Source organism: Ptychodera flava, chromosome 18 (assembly GCF_041260155.1).
Source record: "Ptychodera flava strain L36383 chromosome 18, AS_Pfla_20210202, whole genome shotgun sequence".
In the NCBI taxonomy this organism is placed as follows: Eukaryota; Metazoa; Hemichordata; class Enteropneusta; family Ptychoderidae; genus Ptychodera; species Ptychodera flava.
The window spans coordinates 33,511,588-33,523,440 of record NC_091945.1 but is presented as its reverse complement, the minus strand read 5'-3'; positions in this window follow the sequence as shown (position 1 = coordinate 33,523,440).

Below are 11,853 nucleotides of genomic sequence, written 5' to 3'. Positions count from 1 at the left end.
GCGTCTCCCGTAGCGCGACTTTCTTATTGATAAACATCGCATCTTCCAAGAAATTGGCGATGAAGGTCGAGCAAATGTTGAAGCAAATTCGGCGTTTGGTGCATGCTCATGTTCAATCACTGCAAGACTTTCCATTTAAACTTGGATTGCGTCCCTACGTTTATATGAAGTTTCTTCGGCCGCGGTCACCAGTTTCGATACATCCGCCATTTTAAAATTGTGGATATGCACAAGATATGTTGTTCATAGCAATTGACCCGTTGTATGGGTCCCATACGCAAAGTCGTAAACGGGATGACCCTCTCTCTTCAACTCGAATTTATAGGTTTGAATCAGTTAAGAAGATTGTCAATGTGTCACACCCGAGGGTATTGCATTGCTCATGTAAGTCACATCCAAGGCAAAATGCATGTTGTTATCTCGTCCTGGATAAAATCTCGTTGACAGCGAGACTCGCTATAACGGAGACGATAGAAGTGGACTATCCAATGATGCAAAGATAGTACCATCTCGGCGTAATATAGTTGATCTCAATTCTACCGTTGTGTCTTCCGCTCTTGGCAAAGAACGGTAATATCACATTTGATGCAAATTTAATACTCTGGGTCTTGCGAAGTAATCACAGTTGACGGGTTTCCTGCATGTATCCCCGTTAGAGATATCGATCGTTCCATGATTCGCCGGTGGCGGGCAACATCGATGATAGAGACACGAGCGGTCGAATCGTTTGATGCGTACCCTTGAGTTATTCGTTCATGAAATCATAAAAATTTCGGCTACCCAGTTTTACCTTCGAAAGTGGTTAAAACTATCTCGTCATTTAGTGTTACAGCAAGCTGAAGAAGTCACTTTTTCAACGACTACAGTCCGTCCGTAGAATGAGACGTATCCAGATGTTATAAACTACGTGAAATCATACCATATCTTTGTATGTATGTATGTATGTATGTATGTATGTATGTATGTATGTATGTATGTATGTATGTATGTATGTATGTATGTATGTATGTATGTATGTATGTATGTATGTATGTATGTATGTATGTATGTATGTATGTATGTATGTATGTATGTATGTATGTATGTATGTACACTTATTCATTTGCAACCAAGGTTACAGCGTTATATAGTACTTCCCTTACTTCTCTTCTGAACTGAACCAAAACTCCAGCAAGTTTAATAGCTCTCATCACTCTGGGAAAGTAGGGAAGTGTGAAGTGTGTGTCATTTAGCTCGGTGTCTTGGAAAACCATCCCATCCCTCATCCACCCCAATACTGAAATGGCCCTTTTGGTGACATTCGAAAACTCAATGCGGAGCCCACTGCGCTTTCTTGATGTCTGAAAGTTTCTTGTGGTCACATTCTTCAGAAAAAACTGTCGGCATTTACTCTACGCAGCGAGTCACGTAAGGATATCTTGAATAATGAAAACAGTGCGAAAATATATGAGGCTATTTTACAGAATTTCAAATTTCTTCTGCCAATGTTGGAAACGACAATGATGACCGGCGGTTCCGTATTCTCAGAAGCAAGAGATTTTTCCTGCTCCACGAAACTAGGCAAAAGACTGCATGGTAACCTAGCCCATCATGCAGTAAAAGGGCATGTGATTTACGACGAAGCGGTTCTTAAGAAAAATTTACATATTTTGTCTGGTTTCAAGTTTGCTCACAGCGACTCCTATCCGTATTGGCACGCTTGCGCCATCGTTTGCTGTTCGTTAAATTTGCAAATTTATACGCAAAGGTCTATCTCCTCTTAAATGTCGCTGTGCTGTGGTTGTGGTGATGACCGTCAACATCATCGTCGTCGTCTGACACTTGTGACTCCACGTTCACCTACATAAGGTTCTCCTCAACCTGCACGTTAATATTGATGTTGTGATGTTTTGTATCGTTGCCGTTGATGCCTGTAGTGCGGGTTGTGCTGGCACGGCGAGATCGCTCAGATTGGCGCGAAAATGCCATTTGGAAAGCTCGTCGGTGGTTCTGACTGCCGGCGTTGTACAGAATAGGATTGAGGCAGAAGTGAACAATAATGAGGTACCATGTAATGTTCTGAATCAGGTTATTACTTCTAGGAAGAGGCATGTTGCGGTAGATTAAAACGCCATTGTAGGCCAGCACCACGACTTTGGGAGCCACCAGAGCGAAGAACAGCGCTGCTATTAACATGCACAGGGTAACCACTCGCTTCTCTTCCTTGACGAAAGCGTCAGGGAGTGCCCGCATGCGACGAAGTTTTGCTGTCTCCCGGGCAATGAGCGTGTAGAATAGGACAACGAGGAAAAGTGAGACAACAGCGACTGAAGTAAGCAGGAAGATGCACACGATCAAAGGATAGCTAGCTGGCACTGTTGGGATTGTACTCGCGGCGCCGACTACACCGGGAACACAACCCAATATCCAGCTGAGAGATAAAAGGGATATTACCCTGAACTTTTGTCTCAGTTCCAGCGTCTTGTAGGGATGACAAATAGCCAGATAACGCTCTAGGCTTATCATGCAGACCGATATAAGAGATACACACAGACAGGTAATCATCAAGAAGGGGACAATGAAGTTCACTACCAGGTGGGCAAGAGTGAAGCTTGGATTAGGCCGCCAAAGCAGTACGAATAGGTTGCTGATCAGTATAAGGAAATCGGCCAGGGCCAGGTTGACAAAATAGAAATTCGGTAGAGTTCTCATAGTCTTGACTCGAGACACGACAAACAAGAACGATGAATTACCAGCGATGCCGAGGACAACGAGCGTCATCAATATAGCATTCAATAACTGTGAACTACCTCTGCTGTAATAAAATCCGCCGGTATTGTTGAACGAGGCACTCTCGCTGACACTGTCGTTTCCCTGGTCACTGAACAAATGCAATAAAGTATCGTTCACTAAATACGTTGCCATAATTGAAGCTGTTGCCCGTTGGTTTAGTTGATTAGATGATATCTATAAAGGCAAAACAGAAAGAAAAAAACTGTCATCTAAGTGTTTTATATATACACATATTATAACAATCAATTAATCTAGATACCTGTCAGCATGTTATCATAACATATATATATATATATATATATATATATATATATATATATATATATATATATATATATATATATATATATATATATATATATAATCCCTTACCCTGTCTTTCATTTGTCGCAACGCATACGTTGACAAGCCATGAGTGCCGACAACAATTAAGAGGCAATCTGCACAATTTGTTTCTCCTCTACGTTTTCGCGTTGCAGACTAGGCTATGAGTTATTACTGAAGCGTCGATATGCAATTACACTTGGTTAAACTATTGATTTATTGACCAATTCAATGAGCCCAGGCGATACAACCTTGTACACAAAGTCTGTAACTAGATTGCTGTTTGATGTTAGTATCATTGCTATCATTAAACTCTCATTTGAAACCCCTTGCCTCATTCGACTGTAGCCTACCGACCACCCTACACGCTTAAACTTCGGTTACTTCGGTGAAGATTTCTCCGAAAAGATCGAAAATGTCGCCAACTACACCTCTCTGAGGCATACACGCAAGTTTGCGCATTGTGCGATCTGCTCGAAATCCCTCCCCGAAGTAAGTTTTCTCTGTTCGTGTTCGTAACCTGACTATGAAACACAGCTGAGCCACTGTGGCTACATCCCCGGGTCCATTCTAACACTATAGAAGATCAACCAATAGACACATACAATCGCCTTAATATTGCTCGGTCGGTACTTGAACAGGTCACCCATGTAATTCCACATGCCTGTCGTAACTACACGTATGTCTTCCAGACTGCTAATTCCTTCTGATTATTACACAGACTACAGCGATCTACGGCCAGGCACCAAACTTTCGAGACCAATGCCACCCTGTTGTCCGCTTAAACTATTACAAGCCTGTGTACACGCACACTCTGATTGTGTGCACGTTGATGCCCTTGGAGGCGTAAGAGATTTACCCATATTCCATTAATCACAAAACTCCCATAGTCATGACAATGATAGAGCTCCACTACCTGCAACTTACACTTTCCATTTTTTTTCATTATGTTTGTTAAATACAATTCTTGTACTTCTTCCTAAATTTCATCGAAATGCCTGGAGTTGAACTTAATGTGTGTACGGTACGACGTGTTGAGTAATAGGGAAATAAAACCCTGTGTGACTAGAGAGGAGAAACGCGGTGGCTTTTTAGAAAACCGTTGATTTGTGTACAGTAAATTCTTATTTTTATTAATGTAAAACGTTCAAAACACTCCATCTTCATCAAAGCTGTAATTGTCTTTAAAGGTAAAATAATATGAATTTTGTGTAAATTTAAATCTTTTAAAATGCCATTCATGAATAACATTCGGACTAAGGTAATTAGAGACGTGAGGTTCGTCAGTCACCGCAAAATTAAACACACTCCTTTACGGTAAAGGAGGCGTGTCGGCTATGTTTACCTGTAGAACGTCGGTAATAAGTATTTGCGGCGCACATATCGGCGATTGGCTATACCATAGATTGAATTTTTTACAGTAAGATGATAACTAACTAAACGTGAATTTAGCACGTAGAGGAAAAGGAGAAAGAGTCCGTAAGACATTGTTCCCCGCAAGAAATTGTCCCGAAGAAATCAGGCCCGTTGCCGAACATTCCATCGCCATATTTCTTTGTAAGAGATGCCACCGTCCGTGATTTAAATCGATAAACGGGCCTCGGATTACACGACTTTGGGCGATTCTGAATGTCAGACGTGCCTGAGCGATAACATGGATTAAGCGCCTCAGTGCTTTCAAGTAAAATTTATACCCTTTTGAGACGAAATCGATAATGCTGAGTTTGATGATTTCATCAGTTTGTATCAAAATGGATTCTATGGACGACAAGGTGTAATGAATGAATGGTTCGCCCTCCATGTGTAGAATTCCATAAATCTCTCTCAACAGGCTTATAGAAGTAATCTTGCGTAGAATGAAAGGACGGCCGAATAGCAGGTCTGAAAAACATGGGTAGTTACTGCTGAACAAGATTCAGTGATTATCCTGGGTTTCTTCGCCCGACAAAGAAGTCACAACAAATCTCCGATCAGCTATTCCCGGATTTCTATATCAACATAGACGGCAGTTTTTTCCTTGATATTAACACCACACGACCTTGCAGATACCAAGGAACTAATCTCCTGAGTATTATTGAGATTTTAGAAGTTTAAGGTGGTCAAGCAGAATAGTCAGAAGAGAATATAAGCTATCTGCATATAATATTGGAAAGCTTTAACTCTACTATTCAACTCAAAGTTTCTGACAGTCACTGCTTACGGAAGACATCGATCTGAAAATGAACAACTTTATGAAATCTGGTATTGATATTATCACGCTTGCCCTGTGACAGCATCATCTTATCACCAAACAACAAAATCTGAAAGTACAAGAATTCCACCCTCTGGAGACGGTGATGCCCCTAGTTGGGTTGACCAAATATCGAACTGGAAAGTTATGTCCCCAGAACGTCATTTGTTGATTGAAACTTAACACACGTCTTTATTTAGACTTGCCTCGAATCTGTGGGCATATAAATATCAATACAGTAAACTGAAGCAATATTCTCTGGAAGACTGTCGCGTAAATCGTACGTGGGGTGACCACAATGGCCAGTAAATGCAGCGTACAGTCAAGAAAAGCCAAGCGGCCTGGCCAGTCTGGTCTTTGTGTGCATTTCATGTGCTCCTGGTGACTTTCATAGCTGACGTTTATGATACATTCACGGAATAATAAAGTGTCTTGACGCGTACGTAAAACGAAAGCGGCATAGCAGTTTCCCGAGTTGCATCGCGAATTTCATCGCAAACAACTAAAAGATAGCTACTATACTTGTCAAAAATAGTGTTAGCCACGTTTATAAGAGAACGGTTGTAAAATAAAAGAATACCGTGGAATTTTTGTAAGATAGAGGGCGCATGTTTCGTTGTATTTCACGTTGAAAACTACTTTTCTATAACTGAACATCTTTACCGCAACTTCGCATAGCTAGCTCATATCTATCGCGCTCTTACAATTACTAGTAAGTAACTTAACTCAAATATTTTATTTTTTAAAATGCCAAGCGTAAGCCAAACATACAGGGTGGAAAATTTTAGGTGTCGTTAAAAAACAAAACGCGTTCTACAGAATGTAAAAAGATAACTGTTTTATCATCCTCATGAAAAACATTCACAATTACTGCAAGGTGAAAATAATGTAGATAAGCGTATTCTACTTAAAACATATGTCAAACCTTTAAAATTGATAAATTTGCACGACCTCGTTCGTACATTTCCCCCATGATCTTACTGGTCCGTCCCTAATATTATTCATGCACAATATGATAGCCTTAAGTTTGAGGATAGGAGTAGCATGTTTCACCGTAAAATTGACGATTGACTGTACATTTTTTCCACAGAAAGCTATCGACTTTGTTCGGCAATGTTTACCATAGTCGTAAAATGTTATCGTTTGGAGTTGTGCCGAAAGCATGCATATTCAACAGTGAGATGATAGTCTCGTCTTCCTCTTTAAAATGTCATTTTTAGGAATATACTGCCAGAGTAAAGATTAATTTAGAAAACAATCCTCTTTTCAATTTCTTATAATTGTGGGATTTCTTTACGAGTACTTTTGAACTTTTTAACCATCTTTCTTACAATTGTTCAAAATATTATTTAATGGTTATATTTCGCTTTTTACATTGTTTTCATCTAAGTTATAAGCTTATTGTCTGCAAGGAGGAGGCATTAATTTAAAATTTAAGAATTCTCAACTCGTTCTAATTTACAGACAGACAGACTGTGCCGTAGAAGTACGTAATATCTAATCGCCCTGTAAGCCTATTATCCCAGGGTAACATTTCATTGAACAAAGAAACCATTAGAAAATTGTGCAATAGTAAACGAAACTACAGCTGCGGGCGCCTTTAATAGCTTTTTTTTCAAAGTCCCTGATACAAATTTTCCTGCCTTTAGGGACTCTGCCACAGATCAGAATCCACAGAGATTATATGTACGTTCTCCTCGGCCATTGACTGGTATGATTCTGATAAACCAGTAAGTGCGTTTATTCAATAAAGTTATAACCCCGCACTTTGCTTTCAAGTCACTGTGTATACAGCGAGTGATCAGTTTCAGCAGTGGGAGTATCATGTCCTTTGGTGTGCAGCGCAATGTGAAATTTCATCCGTTTTGATTGTATCCCCGAAAGGGCTCGTTTTTCTTGTTATCAAACTTTTCTGAAATTCATGTTTTCCATATCTCTTTGATTAAAATTGTTGGGTTTCTCGGTAACTTTGAACTTTTTTCTGAAGAATTAATACGGCTGCTCCATTGATTGAAAACCCTATTCATCAGCATCGAAAAATATCCTGGTCAGAAAAACATTCTTTGGTGAAAACCTTTTGGTCGATTTTCATCAGCTTCGGCGCCCTGATCACACGGGGCGGCATTACAAAGTACACTAGTACGGCTTTAAGTCGGTTTTGAATTAATATTAATCCTATGGATTAGACCGATCCCAGAGTTCGCGACACGAGATAATGGGTTGAGTAATTTCTTCGAGCGGAATACGAAAGGAAGTTGAGCAGTGTAGGGTTATGAAGGTTATAAGATGAGACAAGCTACTGGAGGGACAGACTTAGAAATGAATCTGATGAAATACAGAGAGTCAGGCAAACAAACGAAAAGAAAATCAAACAAAAGACCATCTATCCATGGACACAGACATGTCATGTAAAAATACATACATACATACATACACACACACACACACACACACACACACACACACACACACACACACACACACACACATACATACATACATACATACATACATACATACATACATACATACATACATACATACATACATACATACATACATACATACATACATACATACATACATACATACATACATACACAGACAGACAGACAGATAGACAGACAGACAGTCATCCAGCCAGGCGAACATAACAAAAAGAGAAATGAAGACTACTGTTTAAAGCTGGAAAAAACGGAACAGAAAAGAACCATGAGTTTTACGTTTTTCATAATTTGTTGGAAAATGACTGCAAAGCTATTAATATCGTCCGAGCGTAATACCTTGGTTAATGGTACAAATCAGTTATATCAGATGTTATTTTTATTATTATTAATCTTTTTTTATTACTCTCGATAACTTCATAGGTATTTTTACAATAAACGTATTTTCATGTAGGTCGAGACACATCAAAACAACATTTCCACATGGAAAAAACTAGTAAACAAAAGACATATAACAAGAAAAAAAACAATCAAACGTTTTCAAAAAATAACAAGGACAAAGACAAAGACAAAAACTTTAAAAAGCAAACTAGAATTACAAAGATCTGTCTTCTAGAAACTGAGTAAATAAATAATTTTGACAGGCTTTTTAAAGTTTCTATACTCTCTAGTTCTCTTGAATGAAGAGGTAAATTGTTAAAATCTTTAGCACCTGTGACTTGGAATGACTTTCTAAAAAATTCAGTTCTCGCTCTGGGAATCTGTAAAAGATACTGACCAGCAGATCGTAAGCTTCTCATGGGACGATACTCATTAAAAAGTGAATTAATATAGTCTGGTGCGAGCTTTGTCGTAGCTTTAAAAACAAGGACTAAACTATTTAATTTTACTTTAAGGCTTAATGGTAACCATGGTAATCGGGGATAAAGATCCTTGATTGGCAAAGTAGAATCAGTTCCCAAAATTAAACGGATGGCACATTTTTGATTTTGCTCTAGAATCTCTATATTGTCAGCCGATGTAGAGCCCCAAACACTAGAACAATAATACGGTAATATGAAGCTACTATAAATATTATTCTAGAACGTAGAGTCAAAAAACGCTTCACTCTCGAAAGAAGGCAGCTTGGGCTTAACTTTAGATTCAATATAACATATGTGATCAGACCAATCCAGATTACGATGAAACACGACACCGAGTATAGTTTTTCAATCTTAACACAATCTAAGTCGATGTTATTCACAGAAACGGCAAGTGACGCGTAATTAACATTGATTTTAATCACTCTCCATTGATACACAATCTGTTTTCGTCACCAATTACTAGAATCGTAAGATCTTTGTTCAATGCTGTCGCGATTTCGGGAACATCATTACCAGAAGTATGGAGTGTGGTATCATCAGCAAATAGTGTGGATTGAGAACGATTCAAATGAAGCGGTAATTACGGTGCTTTCAATCGGGTTCGAACTCCTAACGTACGGTACCAGTCACCTAGCGGAGAAGCCACAGACAAACCCGCTCGGCCAAATCCCCAATCTCAAAAAGATCACACATCACACCCAAACTTTATCGAAGCGAAGCAATGAACACAACGCTTAAACTGTGCGAAAAACATCATTGGCATAAGTAGCAGCGGACGGGGAATCGATCCTTGCGGGACTCCGGTCTCGACATTTGTTATATTAGAACAACGGTCTTTATAGAAGACAAACTGTTTTCTAAAACTCAGATAAGACTTTAAAAAATGTCACTGTATGATCTTTACAACCGTACACCTTAAGCTTTGATAAAGGATATTATGGTTTACAAGGTCAAATGCTTTACTCAAATCTGAGACAACAGTGCCAATAATATTACCCTTATCAATCTCTCGTGTCCAGTCATTTATAAGAGCAGTCAGAACTGTTTCACGGGAGTGACCTGCTCGGAAATCTGATTGATTACTGCGAAATAAATTATTGAACTCCATATATGCAGTGAAATTATTATGAACATGACGTTCAAAGATTTTGGATAGGACTGGCAGAATACTAATGGGTCTGTAGTTACTCAATAGCTCCTTTGATCCCTTCTTATATACTGGTGTAACTCTGGCTAATTTCCATGCTGAAGGGAAATGAGCTTTTGCAATACAGTGATTGAGAACACTGGTGAAAGAAGGTGCAATAACATATGCTGACAAACGCAACGATTTTAGTGCTCAGCGATAATAAGTGTGACGTGACGAAATCAGTTGTCAATGGTGGAATATCAATGGGGCGTTTGCTTAATTCGACAAATTCATTAACTCTATCAGTTATCAACGGTATCAGAGTTCCCATAACTGTTTGTCTGTGGCACACCATTTATAATCGATTTGAAATAATCATTAAATGAATTAGCAATAACAGTAGGATCCTTCATGCAGTTCGCATCAATTAAGAATTGATCTGAGCATACAGTTCTTTTGGACAGAACAATATCCTTAAAAGCCCTCCAAAATTTATGAATATCCTTCTGATCGTCAGAAAGAAGGTTACTGTGATGACAACGCTTTGCACGGAAAATCAGCTTTTTCACTTTAGAACGCCAAAATTTATAAACCTCGTAGTCGTTCTTTCTATTAATTTTGTTACGATTACGAATGGCGTCAGCGATTTCAGCATTCCATCATTTAGGACGGCATGGATGACGTACACGTTTTTCTTTCACTGGTGCATGCTTATCCAATACTGCTAAATATAATTTTATCCATAAGTTCACCCTTTTATCAGGGTCATCAAGTGAATTCAATGTGGACCATGGCACAGATTTCTAATCTGACAAGAATGCCTCTGTGTCAAAGCTTTTCATACTCCGATACCGAATAGAGTCGTGTTTCTTCTCACGATACCTGCGCATGCTACCCTACGGGTCACACAAACAGGTAAATGATTAGCTTAGATGGTATAATGAGGTGCAAAAGACTGTGTTATAGTACTGGGATCGGAAAACAAAGATATGGTCAATAAGAGACTCAGCGTTTTTCGTGATTCTTGTCGGTTGATCGATCAATTGTGTGTAACCGTGATCAATTTCAAAAAAGCGTTTCCACTTTTCACGTTTAACGTCGTTGCCCATTAGATCAATTCTATATGTGTTCATGGCTAATTTTACCCAGCGTTAACTCAAAAGAGCCTAGCCAATTAATTATGTCACTATTTTGGGGCAATAGACTGCTACTACTAAAACAGGTTTCACTTTGGTATGTAAAATTTCTACAGCAATCATTTCAATGTTGCTGAGCTTCAAGTCTTGCCTGCGTTTATAGGTAGTATCATTAGACAAGTAGACAATAACACCACCTCCCTTGCACTTGGTCGATGTACTCTCTGATCTGTCTCTGCGAATGAAATCATAACGTTCAATGTGCAGACAATCATCTGTAATGTTATTGTTCAGCCAGGTCTCCGTCATTGCCATGGTAGATATTCTTCTACGCAGGTCTGTCAGCAGCGAATTCACCTCGTCTAATTTGTTCGATATTGACTGAATATTCAAATGAACCATTTTCAAGCCTTTGCGATACAGCTGGTCAAATGGCTCAGGCTCATCTTCGTTGGCTGTCACCGATTGGCTAGAATTGTAACACAGGTGGTCTACACAGTTATGAAGAAATTCGGTGTCGGAAAAGGATGAAGTCGCGGGTTCACAGCCAGAACAAGCCCAAATGGATTCATTCTTCCATAAAACAGCTAATGCTTGAATATTAACATTCACACGAGTAAGATGGAAAACGTCACTACAAGCAGTACACTCTATTTCACTTTCAAAGTCCAGTATGGTTTCAAAACACTTGCCACATGGTCCCAGGCTGTATTTAATATCCCAAGACATAAGCAGTAGAGTGAAAATGTAGTACATAGATTTCTTGCAATGATATCTGGTCGATATTGTGGTTACGTTATGTCCATTATAAATAAAATTTTACTTAAGGATGTAAAGACCGAGCTTGTCTTTTCGTAAATCGTGTGATCTAATAATTGAATAACCAATAGAGTCTAATCCATGATGATGTCATCAAATTCAGAAATTGATGTATTATTTCGTTGAACAACAATGA